Source organism: Schistocerca gregaria, chromosome 5, assembly GCF_023897955.1.
Source record: "Schistocerca gregaria isolate iqSchGreg1 chromosome 5, iqSchGreg1.2, whole genome shotgun sequence".
NCBI classification, from domain to species: domain Eukaryota; kingdom Metazoa; phylum Arthropoda; class Insecta; order Orthoptera; family Acrididae; genus Schistocerca; species Schistocerca gregaria.
The window spans coordinates 100,101,754-100,129,175 of NC_064924.1; the positions used below are offsets into that span (position 1 = coordinate 100,101,754).

General features: G+C 40.5%; 1 long non-coding RNA gene across 1 annotated transcript in view; it reads right to left on the reverse strand.

Moving 5' to 3' along the window:
- The window catches only part of LOC126272730 (uncharacterized), a 33,597-nt gene extending 22,384 nt beyond the window's left edge, over positions 1-11,213 (reverse strand). Inside the window, exon 1 of the long non-coding RNA XR_007549255.1 lies at positions 10,615-11,213. This is a non-coding gene — a long non-coding RNA (uncharacterized LOC126272730). The remainder of the gene's footprint in view (positions 1-10,614) is intronic.
- Between the last annotated feature and the right edge of the window lie 16,209 nt (positions 11,214-27,422).

The window sequence follows — 27,422 nt, forward strand, 5'->3', positions numbered from 1 at the left end:
TTATGAATGGTATACCACAGAAATACTTTAAGTGCGAAAGCAACTCTGTATTTGCAGTGAGAATGATGTCAGATGTAGGAGATATAAATATAAAAAAAATTGCATACTTTTCTTACTTTCATACTATCATGTCATATGAGATCATATTCAGGGGCAACTAATCAAACCAAGCAAAAGGTTTTAGGGTGCAGAAGCACGTAATAAGAATAATTTGTGGTGTAAATTCAAGAACATCATGTGGAAACCTGTTCAAGGAACTTTGTATTCTAACCACAGGTTTTCAGTATATTTATTCCTTAATGAAATTTAATTCAGTAACACATCTCTGTTTCCAACCAATAGCTCAATACATAGTTTCAGTTCTAGCAATAAGAACTAGCTACATAAAGACCTAAAATCACTTACCTTGGTCCAGAAAGGGGCCAAATATTCAGGAAGACACACTTTCAATAAATTCCCACAACCATTAAAAACTTGGTTTCAGATAAAGCATGATTTAAACGAAGTTTGAAAGACTTTTTGATAGGCAACTCTTTCTACTCTACAGACAAATATCTGAACTGAGACTGTCAAGCCAGCATAGGTAAAAATGTCTGTTAGATTTCAGCTTTGACAGCACTTGGTCACAACAGTCAAGATTAGGTATTTTGTGTTTGATAAATTTATTAATAGTGCATAACAATGTTTCATTCTGACAGAGTGTTAATTCTGTAAATATTAGCCGCTCTCATTTACCGCACTGTATTCACCTATTTCGACAATCTGCTGACAAATGATTAGGATACTAAGTATTATATTCAGTAGGCCTATATTTATTCCTTAATGAAATTTAATGCAATAACATATCTCTGTTTCCAACTAATAGCTCAATACATAGTATCAATTCTAGCAATAAGAATGATCTACATGAAGATCTAAAATCACATACCTTGGTCCATAACGGGGTTCAATATTCAAACACTAAATAATCAATACTAAGATTGTACAATGTCATCGCCAAAGATTACACTGCACAGACGACTGAAACCGTCAAAATTGCCAATAACAAAAGCAACAATTGAAAGTAGTGGTTCAGCAGTGTATCACTGCTGTAAGGATAGTGCTGCTTTATAATGTCGATGGAAACTGAGTGGCAATGCATATATATGCACCACCATGCATTTTAGGGTTAACACGTTCTAAAGCAACATAGCATTCTATTATGTTCTTCTAGAGCATTTTATGAAATTTTATTATGTTTATATTCTATACTGTAAAATAACGTAATAACACTTCTTATTTGCATAGATACATTTTCCCTACATTTTTTTAGGTATTCTTACTCATCAAAATGCAAGATCCAGAAATTAATCAATATAGCTTTGTAAGGTTAAAGCATGCTCTTCCCACATGTATCAAGAAAAGAGGGATTGAACAAGACACAGTTGAGATATAAACTCCCCCCCCCCCCCCAAAAAAAAAAAAAATTACACATAAATTTGCATGTAGAAAATTTTGGCAAACTTTGCAGATGTGTATCTTTCCATATAAGCATCCAATGTTAATTTAATCCTTATACAGACATCATAGGTAGGAATAACCATTTAAAGTTTTGGTGTGATTGGTTAATATGAAAAGTAGCAGTTGTTGGTCAAATCTTGACTCTCAGAATGGCATGATAAATTTTTTATCCACTTTAGAGGCTTCTATCTGTATTTAGGTGTGACTAATTTTTGTCATGGTGTGATTCAGAATAAAAAGCTGTCTATGTATTTTGAAGGTCCTTGCTGCAGTGGATACACTGGTTCCCGTGGGATCACCGAATTTAGTGCTATTTGGTGTGGCCGCCACATGGATGGCTGACCATCCAGCCGCCATTGCGCTGTTGCTCAGCCTCGTGATGCCAATTGAGGAGCTACTGGACCGAATAGTAGCAGCTTCGGTCAAGAGTACCATCATAACGACCGGGAGAGCAGTGTGCTGACCCCACACCCCTCCTATCTGCATCCTCCTTGGAGGATGACACGGAGGTCGGATGGTCCCGGTAGGCCACTCGTGGCCTGAAGATGAAGTGCAGTGCTTTTTTTATGAATTTTAAAGTAAATGACCAAATATCTGCTATAACTTTTGAAAAAGCATTTGCAAACTTGCACATTTACACCAACATATGTGATATGAAGACGATTAGCCAAAGACCATACAGACACTTTACACCAAATTTTATTAGACTTGGAGATGGTCAAGTGGAGGCACTTTTTAAATATTGGTGTCTTTGATGTGGAATGACCCAAGAATCAGTGAAATGAATGCAGTGGAAGAGGAAAAATGATAAAGATCTGATTCCATTATTCAAGAAAACCACTCTTGTTTAAGTACAAACTGTAGAATTCATGAAGAAGAAGACAAATACCAGTGCAACGGAATGTGTTCTGCAGATATATTTTGCAGAAATTTACTCATTTGTTTCCTGAGGTGGTTCTGTGTCTATCTTCACTGCTTGTGCTTGGACTGCTATAGGAGCAAAACCTTTTACAATAATTAGTTTTCACACTGAGCATGGTAAATATGCAATCTGGACCGCCTTGCACAATGTGACATACAATCTATAAGAAAAACTACCCAACCTAAAAACAATCTGTCTTCTAAAATGGAAAATTTTGAAAATAAATTTATCAAGAGCCCATTATGCTATTCAAAAAAGGACTTTGGTACAGAGCACCACTGGCACTTTTTTGCAACATCCCATGGAAAAGGGGCAGTTGATGGAATTGGTGGGAATAGAATTGATGGGTATGTTGAAAGAAAGGCTTGATCATGTATGAAGTCTCATCTGTAAAGAATTTCTAATCCAGAGGAATTCTTTGACTGTGTGAAAGAAGAATGAAGAGATATCTCCATTATTTTTGCAAGAAGAGAATCAGTATCTGAAAATGACCTGACTGTGTCTAGTCAGTAGCTGGCAATGTCAGATGTGTCCGTAGTCCAGTCCAGCCACTTTTTCAGACTAATTATATGACATGCACATTTACTGGTTGCGAAAGAACTGCACCTGAAATAGTTACGTGTTGTACTCAGAAAGAGACAAAATAAAAAAAAAAAAGAGTAAGAATACATGAAGTTTATTCTTTGGGTGAGTCAGAATTTAAAACAGTAGTGACATAACGCCTCTGTGCAAGTTGTTCCAAATATTGCACCTCAGAAATGGGCCACTGTCACATGTGAAGGAAAACATTTTCCTGGTGAAGTGATTAGAGTGATTTCTCCAAAAATTTGAATTATCCATAATAATAGGGACAAGTGCACAAGGCCTCGGTCAGAAGTGTTGAAAATTATTTCTCCTGCTCTGTAGTAAATAGTATAGAAGTTTTCAAGGTGGCTGACTTCTAACACAAAATTGGGTTTCTGTTATTTAAGTTAGCCTGCAGCCCATTTTCTTTTTTTTTCTTTCACTGCAGCTTTATTTCTGTTACTACTACCACTGGTATAATCCGTATCACTTGAGGCAGGGGAGTTACTTTCATAGTCTCGGATATTATTGAATTTAGCATATAATTCAGGAGTAAGTAAGAACCGCAAATTTTTTTGTTTTCTCCAAACAAATTCCTGTCCTGAAATACAGGCCTCCAAAGATGACACTGAACACACAATTTTAAAGATGCAAATTTTGGAAAAAAATTTAAACTGCTGTATCTCTGTAATAGTTCTAGATATTTTGTTCAAAGTCTTTTTTATTCAAAAGATAATTGCTTTATGATTACAATGGTATTACCTGTTTGGACATATCTTTCAAAGTTCTTTTACTATCACCTTTTGAATCTTTTTTTAAATTTACAGTGTTTTTTTTCTTATTCCCCCCCCCCCCCCCCTAAAATGCCAATCGAGGAAAGTTAAATTTTTAGTTGATTAGTACCATGCAGTACTATATCCTCAGTACAGAAGAGCTTCCACTTTTAAGTTGGACTGGTTTTATTTCTTTTTTTCCCAAGGGTAATGTATGACTTCATTCATGTTTTTCCTTACCAATTTTTTTGTTACAATGTTTATTTCCATTGTTTTTGTTGCAGTTATTTCTTATCAGTTTCTTTGTTGTAGTAATTTCTTTTCACTTTCATTTTTGTAGATATTTCTAACACTTTGTTGTAGTTTCTTTGTCATGGTTGTCCATTGCAGGTCTCTGTATTGTAGTTGTTCAATGCAAATTTGTTTGCTCAAGAGACTTCTAAGACCACCCAATGAGTTCTGTATTTTTGTGAGAAATTTGCCAGTTGACACAGTTGCATGCAGTGTGTTTTGAAAAAAGGACTGTTTGAAATGTCTTGTGACTGGAGCCACAGGAGAGTGAAGTGTGCTGACTATTTTCATATCCATAAAAGTGATATAGTACACAAACAAAAAAACAGACTTTGTTCAGGTTGAGAATAAGTGTTCTCATTTGAAGACTGTTTCAAAGTGAAGATGTTTCCAGTGACGACTTTTTGTGTTCTAAATATTTTGACAGAATAACAACAGTGATAGTATCTGACTAAGATGAAGTCTTCCATAGTACAGATGATGCAGATTTTGCATCAATAGAGGAAGAACTGAGTACCCTGAATCAGTCAACTAAAGAGGTAGGTGTCAATCTTGTTAAGAAATGGTGGTCACTGAAGTCGAGTCATAAACTCAGAGAAACTACTAATGCTAGGGATGAATACATTACAGCTAAACTGACCACACTGTTCAAAGTAGAAATTCCATCTTCAGACGAAAATGAACCAAAGCACTCTTGCACCTCTTGTCAGGAATTTTTCACAAATATCAATTCAGCTGATGAATATTGTGCATCCTACAGTGAGAAGGTGCAAGTTTTAATTATTATTCCACTGATATTTTCAAAGAAAACAATTTTGAACCATGTTCCATCAGTATCAAAGTACATGGTAGACAAATCAAGAAATGTGAGGTCTGTGAAAGAAGTCTTTGAAAGACCAGATCCCTATTATGGTCATCCTGTAGAAGCAGCTCAAGTTCAAATAATGAAGTCACTTTATCTGGAAGAGAAATGGGACTGTTCTCGCCAGAGTGCCAACAAAAAAGACACTATAACAGTAACAGTTGAAGGTCAAAAGGTTGTGAAAGTGAAGAGGTACATGACTCACAGTATTAAAGAAACTTTTGCAAAATATATAAGCTACATCTTCACATACTGGAAGATCAAAATTTTATGCACTATGACCGAAGTGGGTAGTTCCACACCCACTTAGAGATGTTTGTTTATGTGGGTACTGCACAAATTTTGAACTTTGTGTGGTAACTTTGAAGAACTTACTGGAGCACATGACATATGACACCTTAGTTAGGTGTGTGAAGTCATTAGTAGCCTGTGACGTAAAGTGAGAGACTTCTTTGTTTCAAGCCCTGGAAAGAGAGGACTGTCTTTACAGACACTTGGCCTGGAAGACATAGCAGATTACTCTGCAAAAACTACATATGCAACATGGGAGGAAAATGAACTAATCCAGAAAACTGTAGCCTTTGACAGTTTCATTGATGAACTTGGTAAATGGTCAGTGAAAGCAGCAATTCACCAGCACATGAAGAAATTGCAACAACACATTACAGAAGAAAGAGTGTGTATAGGCTGAAGAACTGAAATATGTTTAGTACTTCACTGTAATTTTGCTGAGAACTGGTCTGTAAATATCCTACAGGAAGTACAATTGTATCATCAGAGTAATGACCAGGTTTCAATTTTTACAGAAGGGAAGATTTGATGGTGACTCACGTTACATTTTGAAATCAGTGTTTTATTATGTTGATTTGTTATCAATCTATAAACCCGTATTTTCTTTTGTAAATCATCATTATAAATTGTGTTATTTAGGCAAATACCTTGAAATGTTGTTTAAGCAGGGAAGAGCATTAAAATTAAAGAATATGAATGCAATTTATGTTGTGGCTCATGTTACAAATTTGGGACATCCTATTCCTAACATGCATTTTAGGTGCCCTCAAACTATTAGGAGTATGGATGTGGTTTTCACCACAGAAAATGCATATTAAGTTGGCATTCAAATGACAGAGTTACAGACTTCTAAAAATATTTATACCATGTGTAATATATTGAAAAATGTGCGTGACTCAATGTTACTTGACTCATGTTACTTGCTAAAACACTTTGCTGAAAAAACTTTTTCCTGCAAGCAGATAAATGAAAATCTGAAATTATGTGCCAAATAAGATAAACTTAACATTAACATTTCACTTTTCAAACACTATGAAAAATTATAAGAGCATGACACCTGGGAAAATAAACTGTAAATTCAATTAAAAGTAAGAGAACTGAACATATCCTCTTTCATTGACAACATCAAGTGGATTAATTTTCCTTATAATTTCATCATATTTTACAGGCCATGTCCAACAGTGACTGCCACACTTCATTTCGCTGATCAAGTAAGTATTTCCAAAACTGCACATACTTCTCCAGCATTGAATTTACTGTCATAGTCCACTTTGTCCACCAGTCTCCAATTTTCATACTTTCTATAGTTTCTTTAGTATCATGATCTGCAACTAAGCAAAATTCTTTGGAGACAGCAGATATGTTTGTAGTGCTTCTTTCTTGTAGCAAAAGCACTGAATACTTGTTTGGTACTGATGGTGAAGAAGAAAATATTTGAACCAGATTAAGTTTCACAGTGATTTCTTGAATTTCATCACGCTATGTGAAAAACCTGTTGTGGTATTTGCAGCTACCTGAGCAAAAGTTGATGTGTCACCTACTATTCACTTTTTTACTGTATTCCCCACTAGCTGTTCCACAAATGCATCAATACTGTCTATGGTTCCTTTACCATAGGATCTAGCAAATAAGTTCCTATAGATTTCCATATTTTAAAATGACAGTACAGCAGCAGTAATATACAAAGGCAGGTTCATCGGACCAGATTGAACCCACCTTCAGGTGTAGCTGGAAATACGTTGTTAATGAAAGCAATTGCAGCACTGAAGTCATGGTTTTATCAAGAGCGCTATGCGACTTGTACGGTAACAAACTTTCTTTACTATGTTGCTGATCTTGCATCTTATGTTGCCTATGTTTTCTCTCTCTCTCTCCACATTTTTAGCTCTTCTTTCTTCTAATACCAGTCCTTGCTTATGTTGACTCAACTATAAAAACTTTTGTCTCTGCTTCTGCTGGGTTTTTGGGGCAGAACTGTGACTCAATTACATGACTCACATTACACATTTAATTTTCTGTTTTTACAATATTGGTTGACATTGTGAAATTTTTAGTATTGGTATTTTTTACACTAAGAAGTAAATTATGGAACAAGATAAAGTTGTCTCTAACATCTACCTTGGCATAAAAACTTAATTACATGAATGTGACTCAAGTTACATGAAAGTTCATGCTGTTGTATTACATTATTTACCCCAACCTACAATTTACCTACTTCAGTTTTATACTCTTTATGCAATACATTAGGGTGCACAACAGCAATATAAATAACCATATGCTACCTCTTACCTGCAAAATAGTTGAAATACAGGTCCAAAATCTCCAAAAATTCACACTCTTATCACATGAAAAACATGGAATTATAAAAATGGCTACAAATTATGGAGGAAAGGCATTATTGCCATTCAGTAAAAAGTCCAGCCTTTTCAAAAAATATATAAAAATTACCAAATTTTTAACTTGTAAATATCATAATTGTGTGCTACTATAGAAGGAATATCCCAGAGTGACATTTTCAAAACAAGACTACAAGTGTTGCAGTTATAAGTGGTGAAACAGGACATGACTCAGCACATACTTCACTGGCAACGCGCAAAATTCTTCGACTGCAAACAGGGGCAGAGAAGATCGTCATTACTTCAGATGCTGCTCCTAGTCATTTTAAAAATCGTTACCAGCTGTTTGAATTGAGTAAGTAGCTTGTACCAACTGACTTGGTATACAGTGCTACTGGTCACGGGAGGGAGCCTAATGACAGTATAGGAGGCCTGCTGAAGCACCATGCTACAAAACATTATCTTTCCACACCAAATACAGCTTCAAATAAGAATGCTGAGGATTTTAGCAGAGGCGTGAAATCTTACACATCCACAGCGCTCATTCTTTTGTCCAAAGAGAAAATCGAAGAATTCTGTGGGCAGAAAAAAGAATGGACCAAACAAACTACGCCTGTGACAGGAATTCAGACCACACATTTTTGGACTCAAAGTGATGGGCAAACTCATAATACGCTCACTTGAAAGAGCAAGAAATAAGAAATATCGTTCGTTTAGCCAGCACCTCAGAAATAGCAGGGTAATATTCAGAATCACAACCTGAGAAGAAGAAACTGTGGTGTGTGTGTATGAATGTGACAGGTGGATTGCAGAGATTATAGACACCAGTTATGAGTTAAACGAAACTGTAGTGAACTTTATGCTACCACTTGGACCAGCTGCTGGAAATAGGTTTCAAAATGAAGGACAGCAACAACACCACCAGTACTCACTTCCTGTTCACAATGTTTTGAAGATTCAAAGGAAGATACTGAAGCAATGGAACACAATTTTAGTTCATTGACTGGCTAATTTCAGTACAAAACAGAGTGCACGGAAGTTGTTTCAATTGAAATCTTTAAGTATATGGTCCTTTCACATACCTTTTGGAACTATTTAAAATACTTGAAAAATGAGTCTCTTACTCATTTTTCAAAACTAAAATTATGTTAAATAACGCTATGTTTTGATTTATGTGAGCCTGAAACTTCCTGGCAAATTAAAACTGTGTGCCCAACCGAGACTCGAACTCGGGATCTTTGCCTTTCACAGGCAAGTGCTCTACCACCTGAGCTACCGAAGCACGACTCACGCCCAGTACTCACAGCTTTACTTCCGCCAGTACCGCGTCTCCTACCTTCCAAACTTTACAGCTCTCCTGCGAACCTTGCAGAACTAGCACTCCTGAAAGAAAGGATATTGCGGAGACATGGCTTAGCCACAGCCTGGGGGATGTTTCCAGAGTGAGATTTTCACTCTGCAGCGGAGTGTGCGCTGATATGAAACTTCCTGGCAGATTAAAACTGTGTGCCCGACCGAGACTCGAACTCAGGACCTTTGCCTTTCTCGGGCAAGTGCTCTACCACATGAGCTACCGAAGCACGACTCACCCCTGGTACTCACAGCTTTACTTCTGCTAGTACTTCGTCTCCTACCTTCCAAACTTATGTGAGCCTGTTATGTGATAATGGGTAATTCCAGGAATGTTTGCCTATCGAAGCCGCGAACTCCAAACTATAGTTGTTGAACATGCGACTCAAATCGATCACACGACTGTGATGGCTGACGTTGTAGTAATCTATTTGTGAGATGCTAGGAAAACCCAAACGATTTAAGACGGTAGTGAGTGGGATGACTGGTATAGTTAACGTTTCTTCCCGATTGCCTCACGTGGAAAAATCTAATTCCATGCTGATGCAATGTTGAACATAGTTAGAATTTTTGTCGGAAACGTCATGTTCTACCAATATTTTTGCATGATTAGATTAAATTAGTTTTTCGTTCCATAGATCCATGCTGAGGAGATCCTCGTGGATGCATGACACTGGCCGAGTCTATCCAGGGAAAACTTGCCGTAGCATACACATCAAATGGACTTTCTCATGACGACAACGAGTGAGATAAGTCGTTTCCTTTGTTATTACAACAATTTTAGTAACACTCTTTTGTCGTTGCTGTAGTGACCACTATAAGCGTGCTCACAACGCCCGCCACCACAGTCCCCTGATCGATTTAGGATCCACTTGCGATATCTATAGTTTGGAGCCCGTAGCTTCGATAGGCAAACATTCTTGAATAATACCTGTTAGTATGATAATCAAACAGGTTTTCTCTATGAGAAAAATTTCAATTGTTTAAAAAAACCTGTACAATCTGTATGTGGAAGCTCTCCTTTTTCTGGAAATGTAGAACTATATGGTACTAATCAACAGAAAAAAAACAAGGTTTTGATTGGCATTAGTGAAAATAATTTTTTTTCCCATACATTATTAAGAAGTTCAGAACTCTACAGTTAAAAAACTTTAAGTCCAAATGGAGGATTTCTTTGTAATCATAAAGCAATTGTCTTTCAAGTAAAAAAAAAACAACAAAATATCTAGATTTCTTCCAGAGATATCAGTTCAGGCAAGCTAGAAAAAAATCTTACCTTCATAGTCTTGGATGTTATTGAATTTAGCATGTTAACAGGAAGAACTAAGTAAAGAACAAGTAATTTTTTTATTTTCTCCAAAAAAAATTTTGCTCCGAGATACAGCCCTCCAAAGGACACTGCGCATACCAGTTTGAAGACGAATTTTGGAAAAAAAAATTTAAAAGCGCCCACCGTGTCATCTTTGGTAGCCTCCTATCTCGAGGAAAGAACTTTTTGGACCAAACTAAAGAATACGAGTTCCTCACTTTGTTCCGAATTTTAGTATACGTTAAATTCAATAACATATGCTGAATTATGTCTTTCATATTGTTGTGGTGACAATGCTGTCGATCAAAGGCAATATTACAACAGGAACAAATACACGAGGTTTTTTGCAACTGAGAGCCTGGTCTTATATAGTAGCAATCTGTTTCAAAAACTCCCTGCTTAGACCTTAGTCCTACCTCATTTCGTTGCAGGATTACAGGATAGCATGGTGACGATGGCGCTCGATGGTGGTATTTGACGATTTTGCGTTGAAAACACCCGCAATGTCCAGATGCATTATGTTGTACCTGTTGTTGGTACAGGTAATAATAATGTTGTACTGCGGCAGCAGTCGTATTGAACTTGATGTCGTTGGATCGCAGTTCCAGTGGGCACAGTTTGAAATCCGCCACACAGCCATATTTACGTAGTTGACCCATATTTGTATACACAATGTCCTACTCCGTGACATCCGAGAAACAGTTTCTGTCCAATAAGTGATAGACACAGTTCAAGGCTTATTCCCATCAAATCATGGTGCTTAAAATATTCAAATCCAACTATCGTGCACAGGCATTGTTTCACCACTGACCCACGTATTTACGTCCATTGCAAACGCAAAAACTGTTAATAGTTCATCCACCAATAAAAGGGCGGCGCACAGTTCACAAATTACACAACAGTAATCACTATCTTTCTGCAATTCACACTGCTGTAATGTGCATATTCATTTATACATGTCTCCACTCACGAAAACTACACCACGGCCTCAACAATTGGCGTATTACGCCACAAACACTACCGCTCGATTGTTTAATTTCGATAATCGAAACAGGCCCTCTTACAGCAAAAGATCATACAGACACCCATAAAACATTTATGTTGAAATAAATATAACATTTGAATGTAATGTGTTAGTAGTAAATATAATGAATGTAACAAAATAACAGAACGAGAAAAAAATATTTATTTATTATAACTTCTCAGTATATGTTTTGCACAGACACAATGCAAAACACACAATTAATTTTCTTGCATGCTTTGGCTCCTTTTCTAAGGGTCAGAGTGTAGTTAGGTATCACCAGATCATTGGGTATCACGATTGACAGGTAATCGTGGGAGCCTACCAGCACCGACTTTCTGTACATGTATGACTCACTCAAAAGAGACAGCGTTACCCGAATTACCGCAGATGACACGTTGGAGTACGTTGCGCTTTCCATCCCCTGCAATGCATCAGAGAAAAAACGAATACGGCCTTTTTTTTAGGAAATTTAATTTGCTTAAATTTTGGACTAGAAAACACTCTTGCTAGAAGCCGCACTTCTTCTAGACAGTAAAAAAAAAGAAACATAAAAAAGCGACCTTTAACGCCCTTCCCCAATCCCCACGCTCACGCCCCGCTGGTCGTGTTATTCATTACACTCCCCCTATCACTGTAAAAGATTTGCGGCCACACGAATCTTTTCCCCTAATTTTCGTTATCTGACTGGACTAGCTAATCAAAAGTTAGCAATCTCGACTCAGTCTTCTGGTTCTTCTTGTCCCGCGATCTACCGTCGTCTCTTGGTACAGTCTATAACGACGGATCTTTCTGTCGTAATTTATTCCCACGATCGCAATTATAGTTCATTGCAACACGGTTTATTTCTTTTATTAGGCATTTAATTTCTGATTAATTTTCTTCCATACTTCATCTGACTATTTCCATCTGGTTTTCGCACTGACTAAAATAAAAGCTTTGCTGTCCATTGTCCTAGTATATGAATAAATCTTGCTGTCTTTCTGGTAAATCATCATAGCCTCCAATAATCAAATGAAGAGTAATTTCTTCTTGTGTTCGATTCAGAGATAAGTAATATATCTGATGGTTATAATTAAACTGGCGGTGTTCCGAGTGTTGGTCTGGGACGTATACACCGCAGGACGCTGAAACATCGTGTTCTAATGGAGAATGCCGAAACACAATAGTTCCACTTTCTGCCACCACATAACAATATGATGCTGTAAGGAGGCAGAAAGTGGTGTGGCTTCAGAAAAAGAAGAGGAACGATCTATATCTACATCTACATCTACATCTACATCCATACCCCACAAGCCACCTGACGGTGTGTGGCGGAGAGTACTTTGAGAACCTCTATCGGTTCTCCCTTCTGTTCCAGTCTCGCATAGTTCGTGGAAAGAAAGATTGTCGGTATGCCTCTGTGTGGGCTGTAATCTCTCTGATTTTATCCTCATGGTCTCTTCGCCAGATATATGTAGGAGGGAGCAATATACTGCTTACCTCCTCGGTGAAGGTACGTTCTCGAAACATCAACAAAAGCCCGTACCGAGCTACTGAGCGTCTCTCTTGACGAGTGTTCCACTGGAGTATATCTATCATCTCCGTAACGCTTTCGCAATTACTAAACGATCCTGTAACGAAGCGCGCTGCTTTCCGTTCGGATCTTCTCTACCTCCTCTATCAGCCCTATCTGGTACAGATCCCACACGGGTGAGCAGTATTCAAGCAGTGGACTTGCATTTCCTTAAGATTCTTCAAATGAATCTCAGTCTGGCATCTGCTTTACCGACGATTAATTTTATATGGTCATTCCATTTTAAATCACTCATAATGCCTACTCCCAGATAATTTATGGAATTAACTGCTTCCAGTTGCTGACCTCTTATAGTGTAGGTAAATGATAAAGGATCTTTCTTTCTATCTATTCGCAGCACATTACACTTGTCTACATTGAGATTCAATTGCCATTCCCTGCATCATGAGTCAATTCGTTGCAGATCCTCCTGCATGTCAGTACAATTTTCCATTTTACAACCTCTCGATATACTACAGCATCATCCGCAAAAGCCTCAGTGAACTTCCGATGTTATCCATAAGCTCATTTACATGTATTGTGAATAGCAACGGTCCTACGACACTCACCTGCGGCACACCTGAAATCACTCTTACTTCGGAAGACTTCTCTCCATTGACAGTGATATACTGCGTTCTGTTATCTAGGAACTCTTCAATCCAATCACACAATTGGTCTGATAGTCCATATGCTCTTATTTTGTTCATTAAACGACTGTGGGGAACTGTATCGAACGTCTCGCGGAAGTCAAGAAACACGGCATCTACCTGTGAACCCGTGTCTATGGCCCTCTGAGTCTCGTGGACGAATAGCGTGAGCTGGGTTTCACACGATCGTCTTTTTCGAAACCCATGCTGATTCCTACAGAATAGATTTCTAGTCTTCAGAAAAGTCATTATACTCGAACACATAACGGTAGTTCTGGCACGTTTATTAGAGTATGGTCACAAGTTACAATATGTGGTCAGTAGACTGTGGCCTCCTGACTCCGCAACATGCTGCATCCTAACATGACTCAGTCGACAGTTCTTCGCGGCATATCTGGTGTAATCACAGCGACATGTCGTCGTATGCTATCCTTCAGATCAGGACAGACACGATCTTTCGGATACCCGCACAACCAGAGGTCACATCGATTTCGGTTGGGGATCTGGAAGCCTACACATCTTGAAATTGTTTAGAGATGATGAGGTCGTTACCGAAGATTTCTTGAAGCAAATCTTTCACCTGACAAGCGACATGTGCATGAAAATACACACGTCAAAAAAAGTTTTGCATCACGTCGGTTCCGATAGTTCCGGAAGCTGTACAGAAAATTGAAATAGAGATAAACATTATTTCCGGCCATTTTATTGTTCATGAAAAACCACACATTGCATATCATACCACTATATAGCGAGACTTACAGAGGTGGTGGTTCAGATTGCTGTACACACCAGTATCTATAATACCCAATAGCGTGTCATCTTACGTTGATACATGCTTATATTCGTCGTGGCATACTGTCCACAATTTCGTCAATGCACTGTTGGTCCAGACTGTTCCACACCTCAAAGGCGATTCGGCGTAGATCCCTTCCACACCTCAAAGGGGATTCGAAGTAGATCCCTTAGAGTGATTGGTGGGTCACGTCGTCCATAAACAGCCCTTATCAATCTAGACCATGCATGTTCGATAGGGTTCATGTCTGGAGAACATGCTGGCCACTTTAGTCGAGCGATGTCGTTATCCTGAAGGAAGTCAAAATGGTTCAAGTGGCTCCAAGCACTATGGGACTTAACGTCTGAGGTCATCAGCCTCCTAGAACTTAGAACTACTTAAACCTAACTAAGTAAGGGAAACACACACATCCAAGCCCGAGGCAGGATTCGAACCTGGGACCGTAGCGGTCGCGCGGTTCCAGACTGAAGGGCCTAGAACCGCTCGACCACAACGGCCGTCTGAAGGAAGCCACTCACAAGATATGCTCGATGGGGGCTCGAATTGTCGTCTATGAAGACGAATGCCTAGTCAATATGCTGCCGATATGGTTGCACTACCGGTCGGAGGATGGCATTCACGTATTGTACAGCCGTTACGGCGCCTTCCATGACCACCATCTGCATACGTCGGCCCCACGTAATGCCACTCCAAAAGAGCAGGGAACCTCCACCTTGCTCCACTCGCTGGACAGTGTGTCTAAGGCGTTCAGCCTGACCGGGTTGCCTCCAAACGCGTCTCCGATGATTGTCTCGTTGAAGGCATATCCAATACTCATCGGTGCAGAGAACATGATGCCAATCCTGAGCGGTCCATGCGGCATGTTGTTGGACCCATCTGTACCGTGCTGCACGGTATTGCAGTGGTGGACCTCCCCATGGACTTCGGGAGTGAAGTCGCCCATCATGCAGCCTATTGCGCACAATTTCTGTCGTAACACACCGTCCTGTGGCTACACGAAAAGCATTATTCAACATGGAGGCGTTGCCGTCAGGGTTCCTCCGAGCCATAATCCGTAGGTAGTGGTCATCCACTGCGGTAGTAGTAGCCCTCAGCGAGGCATGTCATCGACAGTTCCTGTCTCTCTGTATCTCCTCCATGTCCGAACAATATCGGTTTGGTTCACTCCGAGATGCCTGGATACTTCCCTTGTTGATAGCCCTTTCTGGCACAAAGTAACAATGCAGACTAGATCGGACCGCGATATTGACCATCTAGGCATGGTTGAGCTACAGGCAACACGACCCATGTACCCCCTTCCTGGTGGAATGACTGCCACTGATCGGCTGTCGGACCCCTCCGAGTAACTGGCGCTAATCACGCATGATTGTTTACATCTTTGGTCGCGTTTAGTGACATCTCTGAACAGTCAAAGGGACTGTGTCTGTGATACAATATCCCAGTCCACGTCTGTCTTCAGGAGTTCTGGGAACTGGGATACTGCAAAACTTTTTTTGATGTGTGTAGTTGTGTGGGCACAGTTGCGTTCCTGCAAAGTTGGAATTACGTGTTACACAAGGAGATCCTTACAGCTTGCAGATGTCACTGCACACCTTACAGGCCTGCAAGTTACCCTCTCCGTGAAGAAAACTGGACCGAGAATGAAAGAGCTCATGGAACTACACCACACATTCACGTAAGGTGAGTGCGCTGTATATTCCCGCACAACATGTGGCGAAGTAGAATTCTATGTGCGACAGTTCTGGTATTCAAGGCACTGTACAGAGTAAAAAGTGCCTCATCCATCTGAAGAATATTCGCCAGCCACATGTCATCCATCTGCCGAAAAAGGAAAGTCGAAATCACGGCGCTGTAGCCTGTCTTGGTTATTCATTTTGTGCTCATTCTAAATCTTGTAGGGGTATCAGTTTAAATGCTCCACAAAATCTTTTAGACAATTCACCAGGAGAGAGACAATTCCTATGACGCAGCTCGAGCACTGGCTGAAGAATTTGGAGTGCTTGCTGCACGGTAAGACTCGAAACTTCATGGGACTGGGCAGCCTCTCCTTGTTGCACCACCTAATTCTCCTATTCCTTTCATATTTACTGGTCGTAATCTTCATGTTCTGATTCGGTGCAGCTACGTTGCTTGTGGACCGAGACCCGTCAGCAAATTGGTGAGCCCTTCTGGGGGTTTATGTGGCGTAAACCCAACCTTTGTTTAACGCGTCAGAAGTCGAAGGTGGATCTTTCCCTTTTCAGATTATTTAAACGTTCCTTCCAGAAAAAGGAGACCCGATTTCTAAGCGGTTTTCTGTCTGTGACCTACACCCCTATGATATTTTGAACGCTGTTATGGTGATTCCTCTTCAACCTGTTCATATCTGCTTTCTTGGTTATTTGTAGGACAAGCAGAGATATTAAGTATCACTTGAACTACTTCCACAGAAACAGTGCTGACAATATGATGAATACTCCTCACGAAATTTCATTTATTGCTGATGATTCTGTTAGTCTACAACCCTGTAGAGTAGGGATATCTATGAAATGAAAGTTAGAATACTGTGCAGTATCGTCATTCTTTAAACAGGAATTCAAATGGTTCAAATGGCTCTGAGAACTATGGTACTTAACATCTGAGGTCATCAGTCCCCTAGAACTTAGAACTACTTAAACCTAACTAACCTAAGGACATCACACACATCCATGCCCGAGGCAGGACTCGAACCTGCGACGTAGCGGTTGCGCGGTTCCAGACTCCTAACTAAGAAACAAGCATATGGGATTGGTTCCCAAGTATGTGAATGGCTTGAAGACTTCTTAAGTAATAGAACCCAGTACGTTGTCCTTGATGGTGAGTGTTCATTGGAGATGAGGGTATCATTTGGAGTGCCCCAGGGAAGTGTGGTAGGTCCGCTGTTGTTTTCTATCTATATAAATGATGTTTTGGATACGGTGGATAGCAATGTGGCTGTTTACTGATGATGCTGTGGTGTACGGGAAGGTGTCGTCGTTGAGTGACTGTAGGAGGATACTAGATGACTTGGACAGGATTTGTGATTGGTGTTAAGAGTAGCAGCTAACTCTAAATATAGATAAATGTAAATTAATGAAGATGAATAGGAAAAAGAATCCTGTAATGTTTTAATACTCCATTAGTAGTGTAGCCCTTGACACAGTCACGTCGATTAAATACTTGGGCGTAACATTTCAGAGTGATATGAAGTGGGACAAGCATGTAATGGCAATTGTGGGGAAGGCGGATAGTCGTCTCCAGTTCATTGGTAGAATTTTGGGAAGATGTGGTGCATCTGTAATGGAAACCGCTTGTAAAACACTAATACGACCTATTCTTGAGTACTGGTCTAGCGTTTGGGATCCCCATCAGGTCAGATTGAGGGAGGACATAGAAGCAATTCAGAGGCAGGTTGCTAGGTTTGTTACTGGTAGGTTTGATCATCACGCGAGTGTTACGGAAATACTTCAGGAACTCGGGTGGGAGTCTCTAGAGGAAAGGAGGCGTTCTTTTCGTGAATCGCACTTACATTTCGCGCAAAGACCACAAAGATAAGATAAGAGAGATTAGGGCTCGTACAGAGGCATATAGGCAGTCATTTTTCCCTCGTTCTGTTTGGGAGTGGAACAGGGAGAGAAGACGCTAGTTGTGGTACGAGGTACCCTCCGCCGCGCACCGTATGTTGGATTGCGGAGTATGTATGTAGATGTAGAAGCGTCTAGAACCGCTCGGCCACCCTGACAGGATGTGCAAGCGGAGGTGAGGTTCTGGCTTCAGTAAGTGTTCTACAGTGACGTATCAACAAACTGATCTCTCGTTGGGAGAAATATGTTCATCGCCAGGGTGACTGTGTTGAGAAACAGAGTCGACATGAAAAATAAAGATGTAGAATACTAATAAAGTTTGTTTTATTTAAAAAGTTTTAAGAGATTCGCATTAAAAATCGGAGGTGTTGTTTTTCAGCACGCTCTTGTAGTTGCCGTGTTACGGGTGCAAATAGACGTACGTCAAGTTTCTGAATGTTCATCTTTTCAGAGAAGGTTGCGGGACTCGGCTGTTAGGTACAGATGTCAAATCAAACACCTTTCATCCGTCTAATTTCCAGATTGTTATTTTGTTTGGCTACCAGTTTCGGGAATTTACTACGTCATGTTCAGGCTTCCTGACCGACGTGTAGGAAGATTCCAGCCTCGATTCCGGTCAAAGTAGGGGCTAGCATTCAAATACTTGCATTTGTAGATTTCTGATTGACACAGCGATACAGGATACAGGACGATTGAAGTTCAAATGGTTCAAATGGCTCCGAGCACTATGGGACTTAACATCTGAGGTCATCAGTCCCCTAGAACTTATAACTACTTAAATCTAACTAACCTAAGGACAGCACACACATCCACGCCCGAGGCTGGACTCGAACCTGCGACCGTAGCAGTCGCGCGGTTCTGGAGTGAAGCGCCTAAAACCGCTCGGCCACCGCGGCGCACGGTTAAAGTGATCGCTGTATCAAGCAGAAATCTGTAGATACCAGTACTTTAATGCTGGTCCCTACTTTGACCGGAACCGAGGTTGGAATCTTTCTACAATTCCGTCAAGGGGCCTGAAGATGGCGTAGTAAATCGCCGAAAGTGGTACCCCAATAAAATAACAGTTTCAAATTAGACTGCTGAAAGGTGCCTGATTTGACGTCCTGGAAATACGTCAGGTGAGGAAGTGTTAATGTTAGTGGTAACTACCGCAAAGGTATAGTTGCAGTTACCATACCAGTATAGGAGCTTCATGCGCTAAAAAATATCGAGACGTAGTGTAATAAGGAATTAATGTCGTAGGTCTAATGTCTATTTCTATATGACCATATATTTACGAGATAGGTACTAGATAAATTCCGTATTATGGAAGTATATTGCCAGTGAATCTGTTGGGAATATGCACATTACGATGAATGTTCATCTGCAGGTGATATTTAAGTATGATAGTCTGACAATTTCCTCATATTATAAAGATTTCCATAGCAATGTGCTCATTTAGAGTAATCACAGTAGGAAGTTATATTGCTAATACCTTCGAAGTGGGATATGGTAACGTTCCATTAATATCTGAGTGTTCCGAAGGATTAATTAACAATGAAACTATCGCATCAGACAATAAAAACAGTTGAATTTCGTACTTAAAAATTATTTCAAATTGTATTCTGAAAACAATTAACAGAAGGATGTTTTAATAGGGAAAAGTATATATATATATGAAGCAAACTAAATAGAACACACATTGGTATCGAAGATGTGGGCATCTGATATGGAAGACGTGCGCACTTTCCGAGGAGCTAATTCGATTCTGATCATTACCTAGCAGGGGCAACAAGAGGCAGAAACCACCATAGCTGCCAAAGGAAATAGTACCCGAATAAGGAAATGGAATATAGAATAACTGGAAGATATAGCTCAAGAGCGTTAGAACAGACTGAGACAGGAGCTGTAAACTAAAGGTGGCAGAGACCGTAAAGACAAACAAAAGGATTCCATTAAAAAGACCGTTTTCACGACAACACATGAAATACTGGGGTAAACGTGGTGACCTAGAAATGAAGAGTGGTATGATGAAGAATAGAGATAAGCAGTGATTTTTCCAATTTTTTTGTTCCAAAAGTTGACAAATGCTTACAATCATTGCTGGTATCAGTTACGTTGCCTTCTTTACTTCCGTGTATTTTTTCCACAACTAATTGTTTTATGTTCTGTAGTGTTCATTATATGCCCACATTGTTGTAAAATACATATTTTCACCTATTATTATACATAACATTTTTTTAATATATAGTTTTTAACTTTGAGAATACAAACGAAAATAACAGAAATACAGCGGCATTATGCAGTAATAGTACTAATAAATATTTTAACATAATTTTTTAGCTTAGGTCATTATTATCAATACCACATGAAGTAAGGAAAGAGTAACTCAAACAGTATTACACGTTACAATCACATTGCTGCTGACAAGTTTTCCCTCTTACATCTATACATTGTTTGTCTAGGGCGTCTTTGTAAAACTCCTTTGCATCATCTGGAATTTCAAGGCGGACACATTGTAATTCTTTTCGTTGCTTACTGTCGGATGACATGGTTTCCTTCGTCTCAGGATGTCAGCTTGTACTGGGTCTCGAGAGTATTTATCACTTACTGACACAATGCCAATTTTCTTCGCTTTGTTGTACGAGATGACACCGTTGACTGATAATTTTTAATTGATAGCTTAGATTTTAGTACTTTCTGTGTACTGTCTCTTAGATTTTTAACGATCCAGTCTGTTCTTAAAACTTTGAGAGTGCCCTGCTCTTATAAAATATCATAATATTCTTTAGGAGACATTATGCTGTAAGTCTTGTCAGTTTTACGAAACAGTCTCTCTGGAGGCATGTATCAATGGCCACGAACAGGGAACAAGTGACGAAGAGTACTGAATTTAGTGCTCTTTTCCAAGAACTTTGTGAGCGCTGCCATCATACAATTGTTTTTATTTTGGCTGCAGCAAGATCCTGAGAATAGGTGCGCAGTTTGGGTGCCATCTTTTGTTTTTTATTATTATCTAATTCAGAGAGAAAATATAGCAAAGCTGAAGCAGCTTGACTGCATTCTCTAGAGGACACTGTCTCCAGCCAGGTGTGGAAACGATACTTTCCTTTTTCTGCTCCTTAATATCGATCATGGTGCACAGATTGTATAACCATATTTGTCTAGCATAGAAAACCTCACTCAGTGATAGTTTTGGAATAGGCTGGTTTTGCTGCACGTCAAATCAAATCTTAATAACAGTTGGATTATCTTCCTTCATTATAGTATAAAACAGCTTTTTACGAATTTTATCTAATCTGTGTCTACTTCGTAGTTTATTTTTGTTCTGCAGACATGTTTCTACTTTTATTTCCATTACAGCAACCTTACAAGTAGAGCACGTATCGATATGAGGTATTCTGAATGATAGATTGAAATGTTTGTAAAATATGTGCTTGTATTTTGCTAAGGAGCATTGATCCAGTCCTAAATTTTTCATTTCTTCTCAAAATCTCTTGAACATTTTATTGACTAAGATCTGAAGGAAAATAACTTCTCATAGGCTTCCCTCTACCATGATGTTTCTCCCTGCATTCATATTTTTTATCTTATTCTTAATGACAATAGTTTCTTGCATATAATCCTTTTCTGTTTTGTTGCTTGCTCTTCTACCCTTTGGCAGCCTTCTTCCTCGTGGAACCTGCTTGCTAGATGGGATAATGTACCCTTTGACATGGCAAATACTCCTTGGAAAGTGGCAGCACAAACAGGCCCTGCTTCACCATTCCTTTTTCTTGCTTTTTGCACTCTGGGTGTCTACTACTCTGCTGTGGGATGAAGAAATATTAAGAAATTTTAACAAAAACTTATCTTGTTCCATTTTATTTAATGACGTCACAAGATGATGAAAGTGAGATATATCTTCATTGCAGAGTTCAGCAGCTTCGTATTCTTTCAATCCATTAACTTTTGAAAGCGAAACCTCAAGTATGTTTTTGCAATCAATGATGAGTTCCTTTTTACACTTTTTGCTTTTCGTTTCAAGTCGACGCAAACTCTTCTTGCATCGGCATTTTCTTCCATCGAAACATTCGTTGATCTGTATGCCGTTTTCAGAATCACAAGGATCATCACCCATTCTGTTTCCGCATGCAGTTCTTCTTTGTAGACTTACACGTGAGCGTCAGGTGAATACTTGCCTACAAGTAAGCTGCAGGTGTTTCGACGACAGTGGAGTCTGGTTGCAACACTATTCCCGGCAATCCTGCGCCGGGTAGCCGCGCGGTTTTTGGCGCCTTGCCACGGTTCGCGCGGTTCCCCCATCGGAGGTCCGAGTCCTCCCTCGGACATGGGTGTGTGTGTTGTCCTCAGCGTAAGATAGTTTAAGCTAGATTAAGTAATTTGTAAGTCCAGGGACCGATGATCTCAGCAGTTTGGTCCAATAGGAACTTACCACAAATTTCCAAATATTCCTGGCAGTAAATATTGTTAAAAGAATGACTAACGTAGCTTAACTAGCATACTCGCTTATCAAGGATGTAGCCGGAGGGGGGATCCAAGGTATCCGCCCTCCCCCCTGCGAATCACCTAAACTAAATTACGCAACATCTAGTTGCCGTGTAGTGAAAGTGAAAAGCTGAAAGATAAAAGGGGCGATCGAAAGTTTCCGTTCTAGGGCGTTGCTACAGCGTATGTGCAACATAGTGCGACTCTGTTGAAGGTATGTAATCATCGAAATGAAGGCAAGGGATTAGTGTGGCATTGGTGTCTTTACGACGTACTTGCGGTACATGCGGAAACGTGAACTGGGGCGAAGTTATTACCAAATGCGTCCAAACGGGACGAACGTGCTGTTTTTCTTTTCTTCGCTGTCGAAGGACAAACACCAGCAGAAAGCCATAGGAGAACGAAGAATGTGTATGGAGTAGCATGTCTGTCAAAAACTGCTGCAGTAGAATGGTATGATAACGGGTGCCGCTGCTCCATGATAACGCACGTCCCCACACTCAATGTGTCGTTAAGCATGAGATATGCCACGTTAACTGTGGGACACTAGAGTACCTACCCTATAATTCTGATCTCTCCCCATGCGCAAGCCGGCCTCTGTAACCGAGCGGCTCTAGGCGCTTCTGTCCGCATCCGCGCTGCTGCTGCGATCGCATGTTCGAATCCTGCCTCGGGCATGGATGTGTGTGATATCCTTAGGTTGGTGAGGTTTAAGTAGTTCTAAGTCTAGGGGACAGATGACCTCAGATGTTAAGTCCCATTGTGCTGAGAGCCATTTGAACCATTTTTTTTCCTTCCCATGCGATTGTCACACCTTTGACGCCGTAAAAAAGGCCTAGAAGGAAGGATAATTCCTGACGGATAAGGATGTGTAGCAGGCAGTTACGGACTTCTACACAGCATCGCACGGTGTATTAAACGGGTATTTAAACCCGGCGCTTGGGTGGGACAATTGCCTCAATGCCCACGGCTATTTTGGCTGAGTGGCGTTTTAATTCTGTACTGTATGGCCTTCTAAAGAAAACCTTTTGTTCGCCCTTTACGTTGTAATTTTCAGTCAAAGGGGATATGCACTAACGATAGTCAACAACACCATCGATAGATTCAAACTATCGACACATCGATAGCACTATTATCTTTCCTTATTCCTACCTTAGGGAAGATGAACTATTGTACACTGTTGGTCAGTTGAGTTCAGTTGTTTTGTTAGTCAGTTCAATACTTGCTTGTAGTTGAATTTAACGTAAGTGATGCCGTTTAATGTTTTTGTTCTGTGTGCTGTTCTGATAATTGGACAAGTTTGTAACAAGAAATAAGCGGAAAGCTGATTTTTTTACGTCCGCTAGCGTTACGATAAGTTAAAAGTACGTACTCACTATTATAATAGACTAATTATCGATCTGTAGCAGGAGTCGTTATTTGGAGACCTACAGATCTTTGAGGTTCTAGTAATTCACAAGACAGCGGAGCGGTAAAGATCATATCAAATAACATTAAAGTAAAATCAGTACATAAAAGTACTCTTGGATTTGCCTGTGTCGCCCAAAAATCACGTTGATCAATAAAAATATCGCCCTAACGACGATGGTTGCATTTCTTTAAAAACTTTGCTCAAAATTCTATCATTATTGGCCCAAACGGCAAAACATCGCCCAATCTGGTCAGCAGGGCGGTACTCAGTTATGAAAACCGGTTCGGATACGAAAGGATGGCGAAGGGTTTGTTGATAGCGCAATGGGTATGTGATGACAGCACGTTCTACAGCTCTTTCGTTTCTAAAGGATTTTTTCAGCGGGCTGCTTGAATTTGTTCACTCTGACTACTCGTTCCCAATTTGACCAAAATGTGTTTACGCTCTGGTAATTGAGCAACGAATTTCCTGCACAATTAAATCTTCACATACGCATGCATTCATACACTATCAAATGACGGAACATGCAAAATTAAAGGAAAAACATGCAATATCAGGTTTCCTTCTTTTGTTGTGAGGAATTTTATTTTATTTGAAAACAATACACAGTAAATAGCTTTTCCAGATTTGCCATCGACGAGGGTAGCAATTCCTGGAGTCAGGAGGCGAGTTGGTTCGTACCCGTCTGCTGGCAACAATGAAAATGGTGATATGTGGTTTCTCATTTCCAATTTAGGCAAATGCTGCAGTTCGTCCCTTACTATAGGCCACAGCCATTCCTTCTGAATTCATTACTTTCCCGGCAGATTCTAGTTCCCATAAAGATGCGGCCTCTCTGCTTGAGTTGCGTTGAAGACGAGACTAACATATCTTTGGAGGCTACGGCGCTAAAAGCCATATTTACATTGGAAGGCGGCTAGAGATCGTCATGTTGTACCCTGTATCTGTGCAAAAAGACGGCTCACTCGTGGAACGACGATGTACACCGAGGTGACAAAAATCATGTGACTGTGATGTGCACAAATACATACGGCGGTAGTGTCGCATACACATGGTGTGAAGGGCAGTGCACTGGCGGAACCGTCAGTTGTACTCAAGTCATTCATGTGAATAGGTTTCCGATGTGATTATGGACGCATAACGGGAGTTCAAACATACTTTGGACGCAGAATAGTGGTTGGAACTAGACGCATGGGACACTTCATTTCGAAAATTCAATATTCTGAGATCCTCAGAGTCAAGAGTGCGCCGAGAATACCAAATTTTAGGCATTACACCTCACTGCGGGCAACGCAGTGAGTGATGGCTTTCACTTAACGACCGAGAGCAGCGGTGGTTGCATAGAGTTGCCAGTGCTAACAGACAATCAACACTGCGTGAAAATACTGCAGAATTCAATGTGGTGAGTACGACGAACTTATCCGTCAGGACAGTGATGGTGGACTATGGCAGCAGACGATTGACGCGAGTGGCTTTGCTGACAACACATCGTCTGCATCGCCTCTTCTGGGCTCGTGACGATATCAGATGGACCTTAAACGTCTGAAAAACCGTCGCCTGGTCAGATGAGCCCCGATTTCAGTTGGTAGGAGTTGTAGGTTTCGTGTGTGGCGCAGTCTCCACAAAGCCTTGGACCCAAGTTGCTAACAAGGCACTGTGGAAGCTGGTCGTGCTCCATAATGGTGTGGACTGTGTTTGGATGGGATGTACTGGGTACTCTGTTCTACCTGAACCGATCATTGACTGGAAATGGTTAGGTTTGGCTACTTGGAGACGATTTGTAGCCATTCCCAAACAACGACGAAATTTTTATGGATGGCAATGAACCACGTCACCGGGTCACAATTGTTTGCGATTGGTCTGAAGAACAACCTGGGCAACCTGAGGGAATGATTTAGCCACCCAGATCGTTCGACATGAATCCCGTCGAGCATTTATAGGACATAATCGAGAGGTCAGTTAATGCACAAAATTCTTCAGAGGCAACAATTTCGCAGTTGTGGACGGCTATAGAGGCAATATATCTGCAGGGGGCTTCCAACGAGTTGTCGAGTGCATGCCTCATCGAGTTGCCTCACTACGTTCGACAAAAGGAGGTCCGACACGGCCGGCCGCGGTGGCCGAGCGGTTCTAGGCGCTCAGTCTGGAACCGCGCGACCGCTACGGTAGCAGGTTCGAATCCTGCCTCGGGCATGGGTGTGTGTGATGTCCTTAGGTTAGTTAGGTTTAAGTAGTTCTAAGTTCTAGGGACTGATGACCTCAGAAGTTAAGTCCCATAGTGCTCAGAGCCATTTGAACCAAGGTCCGACACGAATTTAGGAGGAGCTCCACGGTTTTTGTGACCTCAATCTATATCACATCTTCAAGTTTTACTACAACAACGTTGTCCAACTGCGAAATGTCTCATTCGTAATATCCTGCCGAAAATGCAGCGGTTTATTTTCACCTGGCTTGTTAACCATTTGTAACTTTCAGAGAAGCATCACGTCCGACGAATTTTGAGAAAAACCCACACATTTCTCTGGTTGTCATGTTAAAACTTGCTTCTTTTGCGAAAAGATGGAGGAGTTTCCACAGTCCCACCTCACTAACCTGTTGTGTGGACACAATTGCGAGAGAAGGAAAGTAAGGTCAGTACCTTACGAAGAACCACACACTCGGTACAAAAAAAACGTGTAATGTCTTCAATTACGTCGTTCCAAAATCCATAGCATTTCTAGTTTCACCAGCTGTCAATGGTCCTTAAAAATGACATTCGTTCATCGAAAACCTCTGTAGTTACTGGAATAACAAGGTAGATAATAAATACTCTTCTCTTTGCGTGCTCATTTCGATAACTGAAAGCGTTTATGAAATATGAGGAATGCTGTGGATATTACGTTCTGGCGTTATCGCTGGCGCAGCACGATGGCAAGTCTGTCTGCTACGTCCCATCATTGTTCTAGGGATTCGTGACAGATGGACACCTCTGCCCAAGCCTTACGAAAAATTCACTATGTTAGCTAAATTTCATACACAGCAACATATTATGTAATATGCACCAAACGTAAAATCATAGCGATCTCTATATGGAGTCGGTGGGTTCAGCAGGGTAATACGGAACGCCGTGCTGGATCCCAACGGCCTCGTATCACTACATCTACATCTACATCTACATCCACACTCCGCAAGCCACCTGACGGTGTGTGGCGGAGGGTACCCTGACTACCTCTATCGGTTCTCCTTTCTATTCCAGTCTCGTATTGTACGTGGAAAGAAGGATTGTCGGTATGCTTCTGTGTGGGCTCTAATCTCTCTGATTTTATCCTCATGGTCTTTTCGCGAGATATACGTAGGAGGGAGAAATATACTGCTTGACTCTTCGGTGAAGGTATGTTCTCGAAACTTTAACAAAAGTCCGTACCGAGCTACTGAGCGTCTCTCCTGCAGAGTCTTCCACTGGAGTGTATCTATCATCTCCGTAACGCTTTCGCGATTACTAAATAATCCTGTAACGAAGCGCGCTGCTCTCCGTTGGATCTTCTCTATCTCTTCTATCAACCCTATCTGGTGCGGATCCCACACTGCTCAGCAGTATTCAAGCAGTGGGCGAACAAGCGTACTGTAACCTACTTCCTTTGTTGTCGGATTGCATTTCCTTGGGATTCTTCCAATGAATCTGAGTCTGGCATCTGCTTTACCGACGATCAACTTTACATGATCATTCCATTTTAAATCACTCACTATCAGTCGAGATGACAGGCATATTA